The following is a 20,471-nucleotide window of genomic DNA, read 5'->3' on the forward strand; positions in this document are numbered from 1 at the left end:
GCCTCCAAAAAGATTTGCATTAAATTTTAGCTTGGTCGGGTAGATGGGAGATGCCCTGTCAGGTTCTCCAAATTGGTACAAAAAAAAGTAAGGTTTCCTTATGGAATGCATGGCGTTGAACTCAAGCAATGCATTGATGCAGCAAACAAAGTGAACAAAATGCTTGGCTTCATTAAGAGAAACCTCTTACTGATAAAGATTTTATACTAGTACTTTTAATGTACAATAGCTTGGTCACACCCCCATTAGAACCCCCTTTAGAATATGTAATATTGTTTTGGTCTCCCCACCATGCAATGCACATTGCTAAATTAGGTGTGTAACATAAGGCAACTTATCCCTTAAGGGACGTAAACTTGGTTCTGTAATTATTGCATTCCATGAGCACCATTACGTTGTTATTGCCATTTTCTTCCGTTCTTTCCATCTTAAGATAGTGAAGTCTGTAACACCAGTAAGAAGGATGAGAAGAGATAGAAGCAGAGGTGGGTAGGTTAGAATGATCAACACTCTATGCTGTAACCAGCCTAATGCAATTGGCAAGGATTTGGTTTTCACTGGTAGCCTGGTCACATATAGTCACAGGTCTTTCTCTGCCCCTGTGGTGGATAGTGGAGTGTTTCCCATGTGGTATTGGCATGCTGGATATGCCCTCCCAAGGTGCAGGACTATATTTTTCTTAATTTAATTGTTGCGAGCACTTTTTGTTCCATTCCTGTAGCTTGGCGAGGTCTTCTTATAGGAAATACGCAGTCAAGGGGTCAAGACAGGAGAAAATACACACACACATACAAACACACCCACCCACACACACACACACACCTGTACTCTTCCTAGTAGTATATGTAAATGATATACCGGAGGGAGTAAACATTTATATGAGCCTGTTTGCAGACGATGCAAAACTGCTAAGACATATTAGAAACAGTAAAGACTGTGAAATTCTGCAAGATGACCTGAAGATTTGGAAATGGAGTATTTTTTTATTTTTTTATTTTTATTTTATTATTATTTTTTTTTTTTACATCCCCGCCTATAGCGCCGGTAGGCTTTCTTCAGGGGCCAGATGGTCGGCTTAAGCCCGTCATGGCGCTGACAATTTTTATAGTGGCGCCAGTTATGCTTGGCTCATGCTGCCCCCCGGAACTCATTCTCATTCACTGGACGGTTTCTTCTAGAGTCCGGGTTGATGGGTGGTCTTTTGGACAGCATGTGAGTAGTCTTAGGCCACTCGGTGGTGACTGAAAAATCCCAAGTGGTAGTCCATGGCGTGGTGAATGTGAACCCGGAACGCTAACCACTCAGGAATTCAATGTGAAGAAAAGTCATGTAATGGGAATGGGAAAGAGTGAAGGAAGATCAAAATGGACATATAGAATGGGAGATGGAGAAATATTAAAGAAAGTTCAAGAAGAGAGAGAGAGAGAGAGAGAGAGAGAGAGAGAGAGAGAGAGAGAGAGAGAGAGAGAGAGAGAGAGAGAGAGAGAGAGAGAGAGAGAGAGAGAGAGAGATCTGGGAGTGACAATACAAGAATGGTGAAGAAATGGAGGTCAATGAGTTTAAGTACCTTGGATCAGTGGGGGTAGCTGGAGCGGGGGAACGCACGGAAGTGGGGGGCGGGGGGTCAGCGGGGGGTGACAGAAGAGGGGGTAGCTGGAGGCCCCCCTCCCCCCCATCTTTTACTTTTTTTCATATACCCCCCACACACCCTCTCGGGCTAGCGTACGGAAGCGGGGGGGTGACGGGAGTGGGGGTAGTTGAAGGGTTAAGATAAGATCGCGGAAAAAAGGGCTCGAATGACCGCAAGATTATAATCACGGAAAAGGGTAAAGACATTAGGTTAATGTACCTTGCTGGAATATACCCCCCCTCTCTCCCCCCCCCCCCCACACACACGCGCGCGCGCACACACATCCCCTTTAATGCCTTCCGAATCACTGGAGAATTATTATGATACCGAAAATAAAAAATATAAATCGCCATTGAACGTAAGACTTGATAAATTATGTAAGTTTTTACAAGGTGTATTGTAGCATTATCTTCTTATTTATTATTTCTTAACTAGTTTCTTCTTATTTCTTTCCTCAACTTATTTACATTTTTTTACTCCGGTTATTTGGTGCCATCTGACCCTAAACACTGCAGCATCGTCTTTTTTTTCTGATTTTGCATTAATTAATCTCTTATATCTCATTTCTTAACTTTTCTTCTTATTTCTTTTCTCAACTTACATTTCTTTATATTTTCTCCTGCTCTTCGGTGCCATATGACCTTAGACGTTGCCGCACCGAGTTTACCTTTTTCCCTAGATCAAGAGAACGCTCAAACGAAGGCAACCCAGAAATGCCTCAGTGAGCCAGTGAAGAGAAGGGAGAGAGAGCGGTGTAAGAGGGAAGGTGGTACGGAAGAGACGGGGGAAAAGGCATAAAGTGAAAAAGGATCATGTGTGTGTGTGTGTGTGTGTGTGTGTGTTCCATTCCCCTCTGATTCTTGAGAAATCTGCGGTAAGCTCTGGAAATAAAAGACAGGACCAAGGAGGTATTGAGAAAGACGAGGACAGAGAGAGAGAGTGTTCTTTTATCTCTTCCTTTCTTTTCCTCTTCTCCTCTTCCTTCTTTCTTTATTTTCCCTTTTCCATCATTCCTTTCCTTCCCTCCCTTCCTCCATACTTACTTTTTTAGCCGAATATATGTTGCGCAGCGGAATTTAATGAGGATTCTTATGGTATCTTCAAATTCCTCATACGTCTATTAGTTCCCGAGTTATACCGAGAAAACTGATTTTTTTTCTCTCGTCAGAGTAGCCTAACAAATAAAAATCACTCAAAGCTCCTCATCTACGTTCCTTAGAAAGATTGCCATATGTTACTATTAAGAAACTTATCCCAACAACTGCAATTTTGACGCACTTTCATCGAAAACTTAATTTTTAATCATTTTTTATTTACTTTTATGGCGCGTTTCGCGTCAGATTTATCTCAAATTCACTGTCTGGGCAGACAAATATTCGGAAAAGAGAAGGCAAACCAGTTTGTAGATATATATAAATATGCTGTATATTCACGTCCTTATGGATATCTTCTTGTTGATTTGGGTATAAATACTCCTGAGTCCCTACAGTTTCGCTCAAACATTGTTGGAGAACCCCCAGGTGAACGCGTATTCCAATGGTGAACTCCAGGAAGAAGTAACTCTTACACGTTCTATACTCCCAACATAACGAACCCTATGGGTTAAGCTCTCAGCTACTTCTGATCTTACTCTCCTAAGCCTTTGCAGCTGCTTTCTTAACCCCTCGAAGTCCGCCTTCCTGAAGTCAGGTATTAAGTGTTGTTTCTGCTGACTCTATCCTCCCATTTAATATTAAATCTAATTTTCTTATGATCACTGTTACCTAATGAACCTTCAACCTCAATGTTGCTTATTATGTCCTCTCTGTTAGTGAACAACAAATACAAAATATTTTCTTCCCTCGTTGGAGGAGAAGAAGAAAAGAAAGGAAGAGATAAAAGAACTCTCTCTCTCTCTCTCTCTCTCTCTGTCCTCGTCTTTCTCAATACCTCCTTGGTCCTGTCTTTTATTTCCAAAGCTCACCGCAGATTTCTCAAGAATCAGAGGGGAATGGAACACACACACACACACACACACACACACACACACACACACACACACACACACACACACACACACACATATGATCCTTTTTCACTTTATGCCTTTTCCCACGTCTCTTCCGTACCACTTTCCCTCTCACATCGCTCTCTCTCCCTTCCCTTCACTGGCTCACTGAGGCATTTCTGGGTTACCTTCGTTTGAGCGTTCTCTTGATCTAGGGAAAAAGGTAAACTCGGTGCGGCAACGTCTAAGGTCATATGGCACCGAAGAGCAGGAGAAAATATAAAGAAATGTAAGTTGACAAAAGAAATAAGAAGACAAGTAAAGAAATGAGATATAAGAGATTAATTAATGCAAAATCAGAAAAAAAAGACTTGTTGCTGCAGTGCTTAGGGTCAGATGGCACCAAATAACCGGAGTAAAAAAAATATATACAAGTTGAGGAAAGAAATAAGATGAAACTAGTTAAGAAATGAGAAATAGGACGATAATGCTACAATACACCTAGCAAAAACTTACATAATTTATCGAGTCTTACGTTCAATGGCGATTTTTTATTTTATTTTCGGTATCATAATAATTCTTCAGTGATTCGGGAGGCATTAAAGGGGATGTGTGCGCGTGTGTGTGTGTGTGTGTGTGTGTGTGTGTGTTTGTGTGAGTGGGAAGGGGGGGGGGGGTATATTCCAGTCAGGTCATTAACCTAATGTCTTTACCCTTTTCCGTGATTATAATCTTGCGGTTATTCGAGCCCTTTTTTCCGCGATCTTATCTTAACCCTTCAACTACCCCCACTCCCGTCACCCCCCCGCGTCCGTACGCTAGCCCGAGAGGGTGTGTGGGGGTGGGGATGGGGGGGCTCCAGCTACCCCCTCTTCCGTCACCCCCCCGCCCCCACTTCCGTACATTTGTTACTACTTCAGTTATGTGTAGGCATGGTGGTACGGAGAGAGAGACAAAAGAAAGGGCATTGCAAGGAAGAAGGGTGCTAGGGTCTTTGGGACGAATCATGAATGGCAGATGTGTGAGCATGGAGGTAAAGAGGGATTTGAGAAATACAATAATAGTACAAACCCTCACATATGCAAGTGAAACGTGGGACTGGAATGAAAGTCAGAGGTCTAGAGTGCAGACAGTGGAAATGAGCTATTTGAAGAGTGCTTGTGGTGTGAGTAGAATGGATGGAATGAGTAATGAAAGTGTGTACGAGCATTTTGGAATGTGTCACAGGGATGAAGGGAGGAAGTGTGGAGTGGTGGAAGAAGCGAAGCGACAGACTTTAAAGTGGATTGGCCACATGGAGCGAATGGAGGAGAGTAAGATGACCAGAAGGGTGTATGTGAGTGAGATAGAGGGAAGGAATGCTAGAGGACGACCTCCAGTGAAATAAAGGGATAGGGTGCAGGAGTATGTTAGGGAGAGGGGGAAAGATCTTTGAGAAACTTTGAGCAGGCACGGAGGGAGTGTCTGGATAGAGAAAGATGGAAGCTCTTCTGCCGTGGCCAATCCCTGGTGGGAGCTCCAAGGAGCAGGCGTCGATGAAATGATGATCATGATGATGACTATACAAAATAATCAACATTCTGAGAGTCATGTTAATAGGATATTCGGTGATACGTATAAAATGGTGAGAAATAAAGGATTAGCATTCCACTACATGGATAAGGATATGATGAAAAAGTTAGTAACCACTATTATTAGGCTAAAATTGGAATATGTGGAGGCGGTGTGGTCTCCTCAAAAGAAGAAACACATAAAAAATCTAGAAAAAATACAAAGAAAGGCAACAAAAATGGTTCCAGAACTGGAGGGATTGACATATGAAGAAAGATTAAAGGAAATGGACCTATCAACACTGGAACAAAGAAAAGAAAAGGGAGACCTAATAAAAAATTATAAATTATTGAGCAAAATGGAAATAGATAATTGGTTACTACTAAATGAAGGAATAAACACCAGGAACACAAGAGGACATAGTAAAAAATTGAGGAAAGGAGGATGCTTGAGAGACAAAGAAATATAGCTTCCCGGAAAGAAATATAGAGGTTTGGAACAGACTAAGTGAGGATGTAGTACCGGCGAAGAGCGTGCAAAGCTTTAAGGAAAACTTGGACAAATACAGATACGGAGACTGGACCACACAAGCGTAAGCCCAGGCCCTGTAAAGCTTCAAATAGGTAAATACAACTAGGTAAATACACACACACACACACACACACACACACACACACACACACACACACACACACACACACACACGCTCATTACACACCTCTTGCCATTCACAGGTGAGGTGGCTGGCCAGCAGGAGACAGTAACAGTGGCAGAAGCTCAGGAATCAAGACTATCAGCAGCAGCAGAGGCAGGATGACCCAAGACTTACTCTGCCCAGGACCAAGAATTATAGTAACAGTAGCCGTGGTAGTAGTAGTAGTAGTAGTAGTGTAGTGCGACGACTATGCCTGATGAACGAGCCTCCCAGAACCCACTTAGCCAGTGGGGTACATCTTTGGCCGACTCTGTAAGGAGTGGCTCTCCCGTCACGCTGGTCGCGGGTTCAGTCCCAGGCAGCCGGCGAATACCCTCACCTTGTTGTGATTAATTTATCGTGTGTTTCCATACACGCAGAGGACGTGTGGGACCGAGAGAGTAATAGAAAAAAGAGAATAGAAAATCTCATTAAAGTAGTAGTAGTAGTATTTGTGGCAGTAGTATTTGTAGTAGTAGTATTTGTAGCAGTAGTATTTGTAGCAGTAGTATTTGTAGCAGTAGTATTTGTAGCAGTAGTATTTGTAGCAGTAGTATTTGTAGCAGTAGTATTTGTAGCAGTAGTATTTGTAGCAGTAGTATTTGTAGCAGTAGTATTTGTGGCAGTAGTATTTGTGGCAGTAGTATTTGTAGCAGTAGTATTTGTAGCAGTAGTATTTGTAGCAGTAGTATTTGTGGCAGTAGTATTTGTAGCAGTAGTATTTGTAGCAGTAGTGTTGTGGCAGTGGTGTTTGTGGCAGTGGTGTTTGTGGCAGTGGTATTTGTGGCAGTGGTATTTGTGGCAGTGGTGTTGTTGTGTGGTGTTTGTGGCAGTGGTGTTGTGTAGTGTTTGTAGCAGTGGTGTTTGTGGCAGTGGTGTTTGTGGCAGTGGTGGTTGTGTAAGTTGTGCTTGTGGCAGTGGTGATGGTGGCAGTGGTGTTGTGGCAGTGGTGTTGTGTGGCAGTGGTGTTTGTGGCAGTGGTGTTTGTAGCAGTGGTGTTTGTGATGGTGTTTGGCAGTGGTGTTGTAGTGGTGTTGTAGTAGTGGTGTTGTGGCAGTGTAGTTAATTATGTGCATGATTCCTACCATTCCAAACTCCACCCTTCTGCTCTTCCTCCTAATTTATAGTTTGTTCTGTTCATGTTTTTCCTCCTTTCTGATATCCTTCCCTCATGTCTCCTCTTTGTTATATCATTTCCTCTCCCTTTTATACCATTTTTCCTTAATTTTCTTCTTCCTAATATTTATCTTTTTTCTCTTCTGCTTCTCCTCTTCTTCCTCTCATAACCCTCTCCTTACCTTCTTACTGTTCATTTCCCATTTCCTTTTGGTCCTCCTCCTCTTTCTCTTATTTCCCACTCTTTACTCTCCTTATTGTTCATTTTATGTTTTTCTACTTGCTCTCCTAATTTTCCTCTTCCTGTGTTCCCTGTCCTGCCGAATATTCTTCCATCATTCCCCTGCGTCTGGCTTCTCTGCACCTCCTGTTCTGCTCTGCTTCCTTCCTACTTTACATCTCCATTCCTCCTCCTCCTCCTCCTCCTATTCCTTCGTTTTCATGTTTCCCAATTCTGTTGCCTTCTATTCTTCTCCTCCTCCTACTATTCCTTCATTTTCATGTTTCCCATCTCTGTTTCCTTCCATTCTCCTCCTCCTCCTCCTCCTTTATGTTTTTGATGTTGAAGGAAACTTAAATTCTCTCTCTCTCTCTCTCTCTCTCTCTCTCTCTCTCTCTCTCTCTCTCTCTCTCTCTCTCTCTCTCTCTCTCTCTCTCTCTCTCTCTCTCTCTCTCTCTCTCTCTCTCTCTCTCTCTCTCTCTCTCAGGGGGAAGACTCAGTTATTTTTTTTAAATTTAATTTATTAACATGTTTCTTGATACATTTTATTGTTCTCCAGATCAAAGCCTGGGAGGGAGAGGGTATGCTCTCTCCCTCTGCTTTTCACACACACACACACACGCACGCACGCACGCACGCACGCACGCACGCACACACACACACACACACACACACACACACACACACACACACCACACACACACAATGAATTCAAAGCAAAATTGGACAAAAACAGATATGAAGACACGACAATACAAGCTTAGCTCAAATCATGCGTACTACAAACAGGTAATCACACACGCACACACTACTAACAGGGAGCATATGCCAGGGGTGGTGTCACTTCAGAGAGTAAAGGGGAGGGGATCTTATTTATCTGGGGGGCATGTGTCTGTGGGGTTTGTAAACATACTGTGGGGGTCATCAAGAAATAGATTCATAACGTTAAGTAATTTAGAACATAATAACTCACAATTCCACTACAACAACTAACAATGATTCTACTACTACTACTACTACTAACTACTATTACTACTACTATCTACTACTACTACTACTACTACTACTACTACTACTACTGCTATTACGTCTACCACCACCACCACTACTACTACTACTACTACTACTACTACTACTATTTTTATGGTTACAACAACAACAAATACTACTACTACTACTACTACTACTACTACTACTACTACTACTACTACTACTACTACTTCTATACCTCTTCTCCTGCTACTACTACAGCAACTACAACTATTACCACTATTACTACTACTACTACTATTTCTACTACTACTATCACTATAACCGCTTCAATATACCACCACCACTACTACTACTACTACTACTACTACTACTACTACTACTACTACTACTACTACTACTACTACTATTATTATTACTACTACTACTACTACCACTACTACTACTACTACTATTACTACTACTACTACTACTACTAACGATAATATACTCCACCAATAGATTATATTTTCCTTTGCCTCTATTAACAATGAAGATTTGTTGCATTGTTTTAATGTCAATAATACACAAAATCAAGACCTACATGCTTTCCATCCACTTAGTGTAGAAGATAGAAATTATAATAACGATCTTGATGTAACTCAGTTTTATTTAAGAGCAAGAAATTTAAATTTTTCTAAATCTGAATATATTTATCTGGATAGCTTTCCTTTTTCTACTAATAATAGTGAATTATATTTATTAACACTGAATATTAGATCCATCTCATCAATTTCCAATACTTTGTAGACACTGTCCTTTCGTGCCAAACTAAATTTGATGTCATGGGATTAACAGAAACCCGCTTAGATGTAGATATTTCTCCACTGTACAGACTACCGGAATATGAAATGTTCACTAATAACAGAAACAGGTTTGGTGGGGGAGTGGCCATTTATATCTCTAGTAAGTACAAATCTTCTGTGATCAATGAATTTTCTAAATTGGAACCTTTTATGGAATGTTTGGGAATCGAAGCAATATGTAATGCTAATACCTATTTATTTCTTTGTATTTACAGACCACCTCAAAGCAGTATAAATAATTTTCACAATTCACTTAATGAAATCTTATCCCTAATTAAAGATAAAAATTACAAGGAGGTTTTTGTGTTTGGAGACTTAAACATAGATTTGTTACAATGTAATAATGACAATGTGCAGGATTTAATTAATATAATGTACAGCTATTCTTTATTTCCTCTAACTACCTTGCCTACTCGAGTAACTTCAACTTCATCCACGTTAATTGATCATGTTTGGTCATCTCAGATTGAAAGTAATACTGCCAATTATATATTAAAGACAGATATCAGTGACCACTACCCAGTAATCTCTGTATTTAAATGTGATAAATATCGTCATCCTTCTCCCACTTACGTAACTAAAATAATATTTAATCAGGACTCCCTTGAAAAATTTAGTAATAGTCTCTCACAAACTAATTGGAGTGACACATTAAATTGTATATGTGCTAATGAGGCCTACAACTTATTTTACAGTAAATTTAAAACATGTTTTGATAAGTGTTTTCCGGAAAGAAAATTAAATTTAGTTTTAAAAGGAACGTAGTCCACACATTACTCTAGCTCTTAAGAATAGTATTAGAGAAAAACATCGACTTGAAAAACTAGCTCATAAATGGCCTTTAACGTTTAAGGAGTCTTATAGAATATATAGAAATAAATTAACGTCACTTTTAAAATTAGCCAAGAAGAAGTATAACCAAGAGCAGTTACTTAATAGCCAAGGTAATCCAAAACAACACTGGAGATCCATTAATACTATTCTTGGTAGATGCACAGGTGCTAAACATACAGTTATTGAATTAAAGCCACATTGTACTGACATTTCTGAAACATTTAATGACCATTTTTGAAGGCTGGGGGCTAGATCATGATATAGTAGGGATGAATATATGACATATTTACACAACTCACCTAATTACTCGGTATACTTATCACCAGCTACACAGATAGAAATTGAAAACTTTCTTAATACATTAAAAGGTACATCATCTGGTTTTGATGAAATTTCTCCCTTGGTCGTAAGACAAACTGCCAGCATAATTTCCTTGCCATTAACACACATAGTTAACCTCACATTAAAGAAAGGAGTTTTTCCGGACGAACTTAAGAAAGCTAAAATTATTCCATTATTTAAGTCAGATAATAGAGATGATGTCAATAACTACAGACCTATATCAGTTCTTCCTGTGTTCAGTAAAGTCTTTGAAAAAGTGATATGCACTCGTCTTGTAAATTTCATTGAGAAAAATAATTTATTTTCGAACTGTCAGCATGGATTTAGACCAGGGCGCTCTACTGAGTCGGCCATATTTCAGTTTACCAATAATGTGTATAAATATCTGGAAAAGAAACATTATTTAGTTGGAATTTTTTTAGATCTTTCTAAGGCTTTTGATTCGCTATGTCATAAAATTCTTTTAAGTAAACTTAGTAATTTTGGGATTCGGGGAGTTCCTTTAGAATTATTCAAAAATTATTTAACAAATCGATTTCAAGCTGTTTACTGTAATTCTAAATATTCTTCTTTCAAGCCTATCAACAAGGGTGTTCCGCAAGGATCTATCCTAGGACCTATACTTTTTCTCATCTATATTAATGATATTGTCATTGCTAGTAATAAATTTAAGTATACCATTTATGCTGACGACACTAATTTACTATTAGATGATAAAAATATAAATAGTTTGCATATAAACATTAATAATGAGTTCAATTCAATTAATATGTGGCTTAAACATAATAAGTTAAGGTTAAATATCACTAAAACAAAATACATTATCTTTCAAAACCGATCAGTCACTACTAACATGCCACCTATAACACTTGAAGGAAAAGTACTTGAACGAGTTTCTTATACTAAGTTTTTGGGCGTTTTCATAGATCAAAATATCAATTGGAAATACCAAATTAATTATGTTGCAAATAAACTATCTAGGATATGTGGCATACTGTATCGAATAAGAAATAGCCTTACACAAGAAGCACTTATCAGTATTTATTATACACTTTGTTACCCGCATCTCATTTATTGTGTATCTATGTGGGCGTGTACGTGGCCTTCCTTTCTTAAAAATCTTCAGGTTTCTCAAAATAAGATATTTAGGTGTATGTTTTATATGAACAAGTTTGATTCCACACATAACGTATTTTCCACACATAGATTTCTTAATTTTAAAAACATTCATTGTTATTTTCTATTATTATTTATTTATAAAAACCTCGCACTGATGCATGGAACTCATCCATTTCAAGTTATTAATACATTGCATAATACGCGCAGGAACAATATAAACCTTATCTCTCCACAGTTCAGGACAGTTCTTTTCAGAAATAGTATTTTATGCTCAGGACCTCAAGTTTGGAATTCTTTGCCAGTAGAAATAAAAAATCTCCTTAATAGTAATAATTTCTCTCTATTTAAAAAGTCAGTAAAAACACACTTATTTGCAATCCAAAACAATCACGGTTAAAATTATAATTTATTCCTGAAACATGAACACAAATTTACATTATTAAATCTAATCAGTGAATTGCATAGTACTATTGTCCATATTATTTTTATTATTGTTATTATTATTATTATTATTATTATTATTATTGTTATTATTATTATTATTATTATTATTATTATTATTATTATTGTTGATGCTGTTGTAGTTGTTATTATAGTTAACATTTTAGATATAACTATTATAACTTCATCTGGTATTATAGTTAATGTTGTTATTTATTGTATATTTGTATTTGGCTTTATGGTTGGAGCTATCTGCAACCTTTAGAAATATTATTAATAGTGCAATGAAATAAATATACAGTCTGTCGGGAAGCTTCGGCTTGACAGGCTAGATTCGTTGCCAGAATTATAATTATATTTATATGTATATATCAATGTGTGTATATTATGGCAATAAACTTTACTTACTTACTTACTTAAAATCCTGTGAGAGAGAGAGAGAGTATGAGAGAGAGAAGATGCCACATGCATGCAATATCAACTTGTCTTACTATTAAAGTGAAACCATTTTAGCGAGTCCATTGGGGCGTTGGTTCATCAAGGGTCCTTTCCTCCCCTCTGCTCTGCCACACAGTCCCAACACCTATATCTTCCTCTCATGTGTTGCCGGTAGCTAGCACACGAGAGGAAGGGACAGGTGTTGGGACTGTGTGGCAGAGCGGAGGGGAGGACAGGACCCAAGGAAGCCAACGCCTCAACGGACTCGCTAAAATGGTTTCACTGTACCACTACTTAAATCATTACTGCTATTTCTGCTGCTACTACTACTACTACTACTACTACTACTACTACTACTACTACTACTACTACTGCTGCTACTACTACTGCCACTTCAACTGCTTCTTCTACTACTACTATGGCCACATGTGAATAAATTGCCTCGCTTTCTATCTTCTATCGATATTTTCACGCTGACTGCTCTTCTGAACATGCTAACTGCATGCCTCCCCCCCTCCCGCGGCCTTGCCTCACGCGACTTTCTAATCAAGCTCACCCCTATACTGTCCAAACCACTTATGCAAGAGTTAACCAGCATCTTCACCTTTCATCCTCACGCTGGTAAACTCTGGAACAATCTTCATTCATCTGTATTTCCTCCTGCTTACGACTTGAACTCTTTCAAGAGGATGGTATCTGGACACCTCTCCTCCCGAGACTGACCTCTCTTTTTGGCCACTCCTTTGACCTCTATTCAGGAGCAGTGATTAGTGGGCTTTTTTTTCATGATTGTCTTCTTTGCTGTAAAAAAATAATAATAATAATTCATCTCTTCTCAGGTACATAAAAGGACATCTGGCTCTGTAAGTAAAAATAAAAGTTATTTCTAATAATTTACTGTGATTTTTAGAACCTTTGCTTCTTGTGAAGACTTTCTATTGGGAAACGTTGAAGGCCATGAGGAGGAAAGAGAAGAATCAGGCAGAATGTGCAAGTGTGATGGAAGGGAGATCATGTGTCCTTCCCTGAAAGATGTAAAGCATTGTACTCGGTCACCAGCCAGACACACACACACACATATGCAAGACTCTCCCAGATACAACCCTTACTTTTTATGTGTTGTGACCCCTGCACAGATCTAGACATCCACCCACACACACACACACACACACGGTAGCTCAGGGGTAGAGCGTCTGGCTCACAACCAGAAGGACCGGGGGTCAATTCCCCGGCCGGGTGAAGATAAGTTGGATTTATCTTCTTTCACGTGTAGCCCCTGTTCACCTAGCAGTGTGAGTAGGTACGCGACGTCAGGCAAGGAGTTGTGACCTCGTTGTCGCGGTGTGTTGTGTGTGAGTGGTCTCAGTCCTACCCAAAGATTGGTACTACGAGCTCTGTGCTCTTCTGTAGGGGAACGGCTGGCTGTCTCAAGAGAGACCCGCAGCAGACCAAGAGGTGAATTACACACACACACACACACACTCACACATGCAAGACACTTGGGTCTGCTGCATGATCCAGAGTACCCATTGCAAAGAGGCCTGGAGGACAACACTGAAGTCTTCTCCCGTGTACAAGCAGCATGACTGGTGAACCTTTCCTCAACAGACAAACTACTAATGGTGTCTCTCCAAGGAGTCGTGGTAACTACAATTTTCACCTTTCAGCTCACCTCTGCAGGAAGGTTTGCATAGAAATGACACTTTCTCTTGAGCGTTCCCCTCGGCTGCTGAAGTGTTTTCAAAATCACACAAAGAAGTAAAGAGAGCACCTTGCTGGGATCCTGCTTAAACCTGATCTCCATTCTGGCCAGCAGCAGTATTTTGTAGCCAGTTTTACGTAAAATGTCTCCTGGTGACTGTAGTGCTGCTTCCTGCCTGTGTGCATGACTCACTGTTAAACATACCTCTTGGGAGATGGTCCAGGCTGCTCTCCTCACCCACACTGTGAGGCCCGGGTGAACGCTCTTGTGGTCTCCAGCGAGCAAAACTTGCATCATCTACCGAGGTCTTTTCTGGTGACTCTCCTGAGTTTGTCCGCCAAGAAACACCTTCGTCCAGGGGTGAAAAGCTGAGGCTTATGGGTTCTCCTTCACCTGCTGTCTTGGCCCCAGCAGCCACTTCCCTCCTGGCTTGTGGTGGCTTGACATCATCACACCTGCAACAATCATCATCATCATCATCAGGCCAAGCTTCACCTCCTGCCCAAGTGTTGCCTCTCACCGGCTGTCACTTACAAGGACTGGAACTTACAAAAGACTTTGTTGGAGAAAATCCTGAGCTGACTCTGCTTTTTTGAGAATGCAAGAGGATTTTCAATAACAGTTTTGATTCAAAATATGCATCTTTAACCCCTTGACTGTGGATTTCCTACCAGAAGACCTTACCAAGCTACAGGAATGGAACAAAAAGTGGTTGTTACAATTCAATGAAGAAAAATGTAAAGTCCTGCATCTTGGGAGGGGATATCCAGCACACCAGTACCACATGGGAAACACTCTACTGTCCACCACAGAGGCAGAGAAAGACCTGGTAGTACATGTTTCCATGGTACCAGTGAAGCCAAATCCATGCCCATCGCAGCAGACAGGTTAAAGATGGTTTATGTCATAAGGTTTCCCAAGGATAATTTCCAAAAAAGCTCAAGGCTTCTCACCTGGACATTGAAGTGTTCCTCGGAATACTCTCGGTGCTCCCGATAACAAGGGACGACGGTGGCCTGCTGCTGTGCCTTGAGGGACAGCTTTCATGGAGAGACTCCTCGTCACTGCTGAGGGCGCTGTCCTGCTGCCCTGCGCTGACCTCTGTGAGTCTGCTCCCAGGCAGGTGGCAACCTTGGAAACATTCATAAAAAATAAGAAGAGGCGACACTGGCCACACTTATAACTGTCATGTCTGTTTTGTTTCTATTCCCTGCCTGTTCACTTATCAGTAATCTGTTGGCAGCAACACTCACCAGCATCAGAGCCTTGGTCCACCTGGGCGCTCTGAGCCTGTGTCCGCACCACGGCAGCCACCAGTACCAGCGCAAGATCTTGTGTCAGCCAGTCTTTGGGTGTCTAAGGGTGGCCGCTTGCCTTCAGCCGGGGCACCAGGCTGCCCAGCACTCCCTGGAAGGCTCACGGCCAGCCTGCCGCTCACACAGCCTGAGAGTGAGGAAATAATCAGAATAAAAAAATAATTACATGGAAACAAATACCTCACATACACAGTTTCTTACTAACTAAGAGTGAATTTTCATATTCTTGTCAAAACATTCAATCAGTACACTTCAAGAACACTTTGGGGTTATCCAGATCATGCACAATGATGTAAAATGATACAACTAAATATTTACTGCAATATCACAGTGAGACATCAACCAGCATGAATCAATCAAGAGGTTATCAACGGAACATGACAATGACTCCAAGCGCACCCTCATGGTTGAGGCCGACCGCCTCAAACTCCACCTTGGTGACTTCCCACACACTGACCCAACAAGGCTTGCAGCGGCCGGGCCCAGCGCTGGAAGTCTCTGCAGAGGAAAGTTGAAAACAATGTTTGTGGAAACAAGAAAAAAAAAGCTGCAATAACCACAAGCTTCACCTCTTTATGTGTCCATGAGTATACTGGAGAAAAGAATGGAAACTAATTCAATCTTGCTAAGTAACTGTTGAGCATGCCCCTCAGTTCGGCAAAGAATTGTAAAAAAGAAAAAATACACTCCAGGACCCCAGTGCTTGGTCTGCTGGAGGATCCTGATCACTGCACTGCTGAACAACAACCAAACATGACAACTTTTCATTCCTCTCACACATGACAAATTTCACATCAGGGTCACACAGTACTAATGCACATGCCATGCAAGAAAATGGCATTACATTACTATGTTTAACCCTTGACTGAATTTCCTACCAAAAGACCTCACCTAGCTACAGGAGTGAAACAAAGTACCTGCTATAATACAAAGAAGAAAAATGTAAAGTCCTGCACCTTGGGAGGGGATATCCAGCACACCAATACCACATGGGAAACACTCCACTATCCACCACAGAGGCAGAGAAAGACCTGGGAGTATATGTCACCAGGCTGCCAGAGAAGGACAGATCCCTGACAATCGCAGCGGACGGGTTAACCATCAACAGTCCATTACAGTATAATGGCCTTTCCTAGGATGCTCTATCTCTCCTGTCATGTTAGTATACTCCTCCCTGTTCAGGCTAATGCTCTGATTTCATTTCCAAGCCTAGTTCTCTGTCTGGAGTTAGTGTGCTCCATCCTGCCCCAACAAAGGTTCTAATTCCACCTCTCCACCTGGTTCTTTATTTGGTGTTAGTGTGCTCCATCCTGCCCCGGCTAAGGTTCTAATTCCACCTCCACCTTGTTCTCTGTTTGGTGTTGGTGTGCTCCATCCTGCCCCAACAAAGGTTCTAATTCCACCTCTCCACCTGGTTCTTTATTTGGTGTTAGTGTGCTCCATCCTGCCCCGGCAAAGGTTCTAATTCCACCTCCACCTTGTTCTCTGTTTGGTGTTGGTGTGCTCCATCCTGCCCCAACAAAGGTTCTAATTCCACCTCTCCACCTGGTTCTTCATTTGGTGTTAGTGTGCTCCATCCTGCTCCAGCAAAGGTTATAATTCTACCTCTCCACCTGGTTCTCTGTTTGGTGTTAGTGTGCTCCATCCTGCTCCGGCAAAGGTTGTAATTCCACCTCTCCTCGTGGTTCTTTGTTTGGTGTTAGTGTGCTCCATCCTGCCCCAGCAAAGGTTATAATTCCACCTCTCCACCTGGTTCTCTGTCTGGTGTTAGTGTGCTCCATCCTGCCCTGGTAAAGGTTATAATTCCACCTCTCCACCTGCTGATGAGGAGGTAGATTTTTTTTTTTTTTTTACAACAAAGGAGGCAGCTCAAGGGCACACACAAAAAGAAAACAATACTAAAAAAAAAGCCCGCTACTCGCTGCTCCTAAAAAAGAAACAAAAGAGGTGGCCGAAAGCAAGGTCAAAAACGAAAGGAGAGATGTCCTGATACCCTCCTCTTGAAAGAGTTCAAGTCGTAGGCAGGAGGAAATACAGATGAAGGAAGATTGTTCCAGAGTTTACCAGCGTGAGGGATGAAAGAGTGAAGATGTTGGTTAACTCTTGCATAAGGGGTATGGACAGTATAGGGATGAGCATGAGTAGAAAGTCGAGTGCAGCGGGGCCGCGGGAGGGGGGGAGGCATGCAGTTAGCAAGTTCAGAAGAGCAGTCAGCGTGGAAATATCGATAGCAGATAGAAAGAGAGGCAACATTGCGGCGGAATTTAAGAGGTAGAAGATTATCAGTATGAGGAGGAGAGCTGATGAGACGAAGAGCCTTAGCCTCCACTCTGTCCAGAAGAGCTGTGTGAGTGGAGCTCCCCCACACATGAGATGCATACTCCATACGAGGGCGGACAAGGCCCCTGTATATGGACAGCAACTGTGCGGGGGAGAAGGACTGGCGGAGACGGTACAGAACGCCCAGCCTCGAGGAAGCTGATTTAGTAAGAGATGAGATATGAAGTTTCCAGTTGAGATTTTGAGTTAAGGATAGACCGAGGATGTTTAGTGTTGAGGAAGGTGATAGCTGGGTGTTGTCAAAGAATAGCGGATAGTTGTTTGGAAGATTGTGTCGAGTGGATAGGTGGATAAACTGTGTTTTTGAGGCATTGAAGGACACCAGGTTCCTCTTGCCCCAATCGGAAATAATAGTAAGGTCTGAGACTAAGCGTTCTGCAGCCTCCAGCCTTGAGTCGTTAAGTTCCTGTAGGGTGGGTCTTCTATTAAAAAAAGATGAGTAATGCAGAGTGGAATCATCGGCGTAGGAATGGATAGGACAGTTCGTTCTGGAAAGAAGATCATCAATGAATAACAGAAAAAGAGTGGGAGATAGGAAATAACCCTGTGGAACACCACTGTTAATAGATTTAGGGGAAGAACAGTGACCGTCTACCACAACAGAAATAGAATGGTCAGAAAGGAAACTGGAGATAAAGGAACAGAGAGAAGGATAGAAACCGTAGGAGGGTAGTTTGGAAAGCAAAGATTTGTGCCAGACCCTATCAAAAGCATTTGATATGTCTAGTGCAATAGCAAAGGTTTCACCGAAACGGCTGAGAGGATGACCAAGAGTCAGTTAAGAAGGCTAGGAGATCACCAGTAGAACGCCCCTTGCGGAACCCATACTGGCGATCAGATAGAAGGTCAGAAGTGGAAAGGTGCTTTTGAATCTTCTGGTTAAGGATTGACTCAAAAGCTTTAGATAGACAAGAAAGTAAAGCTATAGGACGGTAGTTTGAGGGATTGGAGCGGTCACCCTTATTAGGCACAGGCTGTATGAAGGCACACTTCCAGCAAGAAGGAAAGGTAGATGCTGACAGGCAGAGGCAAAAGAGTTTGACCAGGCAGGGTGACAGCACGGAGGCACAGTTTTTAAGGACAATAGGAGGCACTCCATCAGGTCCATGAGCCTTCTGAGGATTAGATCCTTTGCTGGGGCAGGACGGAGCAAAATAACACCAGACAGAGAACCAGGCGGAGAGGTGGAATTATAACCTTTGTTGGGGCAGGATGGAGCACACTAACACTAAACAAAGAACCAGGAGGAAAGGTGGAATTATAACTTTTGCCGGGGCAGGATGGAGCACACTAGCACCAAACAGAGAACCAGGTGGAGGTGGAGTTAGAACCTTTGCCAGAGCAGGATGAAGCACACTAACACCAAACAGAGAACCAGGTGGAGAGGTGGAATTATAACCTTTGCTGGAGCAGGATGGAGCACACTAACACTAGACTGAGAACCAGGTGGAGGTGGAATTATAACCTTTGCTGGAGCAGGATGGAGCACACTAACACCAAACAGAGAACCAGGTGGAGAGGTGGAATTATAACCTTTGCTGGAGCAGGATGGAGCACACTAACACCAAACAGAGAACCAGGTGGAGAGGTGGAATTATAACCTTTGCTGGAGCAGGATGGAGCACACTAACACCAAACAGAGAACCAGGTGGAGGTGGAATTATAACCTTTGCTAAGGCAGGATGGAGCACACTAACACCAGTCAGAGAGCCAGGTGGAGGTGGAATTAGAAGCAGGATGGAGCACACTAACACCAAACAGAGAACCAGGTGGAGGTGGAATTATAACCTTTGCTGGAGCAGGATGGAGCACACTAACACTAGACTGAGAACCAGGTGGAGGTGGAATTATAACCTTTGCTGGAGCAGGATGGAGCACACTAACACCAGTCAGAGAGCCAGGTGGAGGTGGAATTAGAAGCAGGATGGAGCACACTAACACCAAACAGAGAACCAGGTGGAGGTGGAATTAGAAGCAGGATGGAGCACACTAACACCAAACAGAGAACCAGGTGGAGAGGTGGAATTATCACCATTGCTGGGGCAGGATGGAGCACACTAACACCAGACAGAGAACCAGGTGGAGAGGTGGAATTATCACCATTGCTGGGGCAGGATGGAGCACACTAACACCAAACAGAGAACCAGGTGGAGAGGTGGAATTATCACCATTGCTGGGGCAGGATGGAGCACACTAACACCAGACAGAGAACCAGGTGGAGGTGGAATTAGAACCTTTGCTGGGGCAGGATGGAGCACACTAACACCAAACAGAACCAGGTGGAGGTGGAATTAGAACTTTTGCTGGGGCAAGATTGAGCACACTAACACCGGACAGAGAACCAGGTGTAGAGGTGGAGTGCGGGCGAGATTGAGGAGGCGGGGTATAAGGACACCACTGCCTTCAGTAAATTTCGGTAATGTACAATCAATTCGAAATAAAATATATGAGCTAGCAGCAAATTGTAAATATATAAGGGACTACCGAGAGAGTAGCTTCATAGCATTAACCGAAACCTGGCTTCAAGACAAGGATGTTGATGAAAAAGCAAATATTTATGTTTTCTCGATAGTCAGGGGAGGCAGGAAGGACGTGGTGAAACAGAAAGGAGGAGGGGTGGCGGTGTACATGAAAGAGAGATGGTGTACTTAGATTAACATAAAGGAACGCTTTTGTTGTGACGACCTGGAATATTTAGTAATATCGTGTAGACCTTTTTACCTATCACATGAATTTAATAATGTGACGATTATAACTGTATACATCCTGACTGATGTCACTGAGGCAATAGCAAGTGAATTATTACTAAATTGTGTTAACAAATATGAAAATGCAAATCCTGAAGGAATTATGAGTGTTGGGGGATTTTAACCACTGTAATTTCTGTAATGGCAAGTCTATTTGGA

The 20,471-nt window shown here is 41.8% G+C and overlaps 1 long non-coding RNA gene across 1 annotated transcript; it reads right to left on the reverse strand.

Annotated features, from left to right (window-relative positions):
• Positions 1–12,362: 12,362 nt before the first annotated feature.
• LOC126998223 (uncharacterized) lies at positions 12,363–15,761 on the reverse strand. Its single transcript, XR_007752732.1, has 5 exons — positions 15,625–15,761; positions 15,163–15,352; positions 14,863–15,040; positions 14,114–14,364; positions 12,363–13,008 (listed from the first exon to the last, which is right to left on the reverse strand). It is a non-coding gene; the product is annotated as an uncharacterized LOC126998223 (long non-coding RNA).
• Between the last annotated feature and the right edge of the window lie 4,710 nt (positions 15,762–20,471).

This window comes from Eriocheir sinensis, chromosome 1 (assembly GCF_024679095.1).
Source record: "Eriocheir sinensis breed Jianghai 21 chromosome 1, ASM2467909v1, whole genome shotgun sequence".
NCBI classification, from domain to species: Eukaryota; Metazoa; Arthropoda; class Malacostraca; order Decapoda; family Varunidae; genus Eriocheir; species Eriocheir sinensis.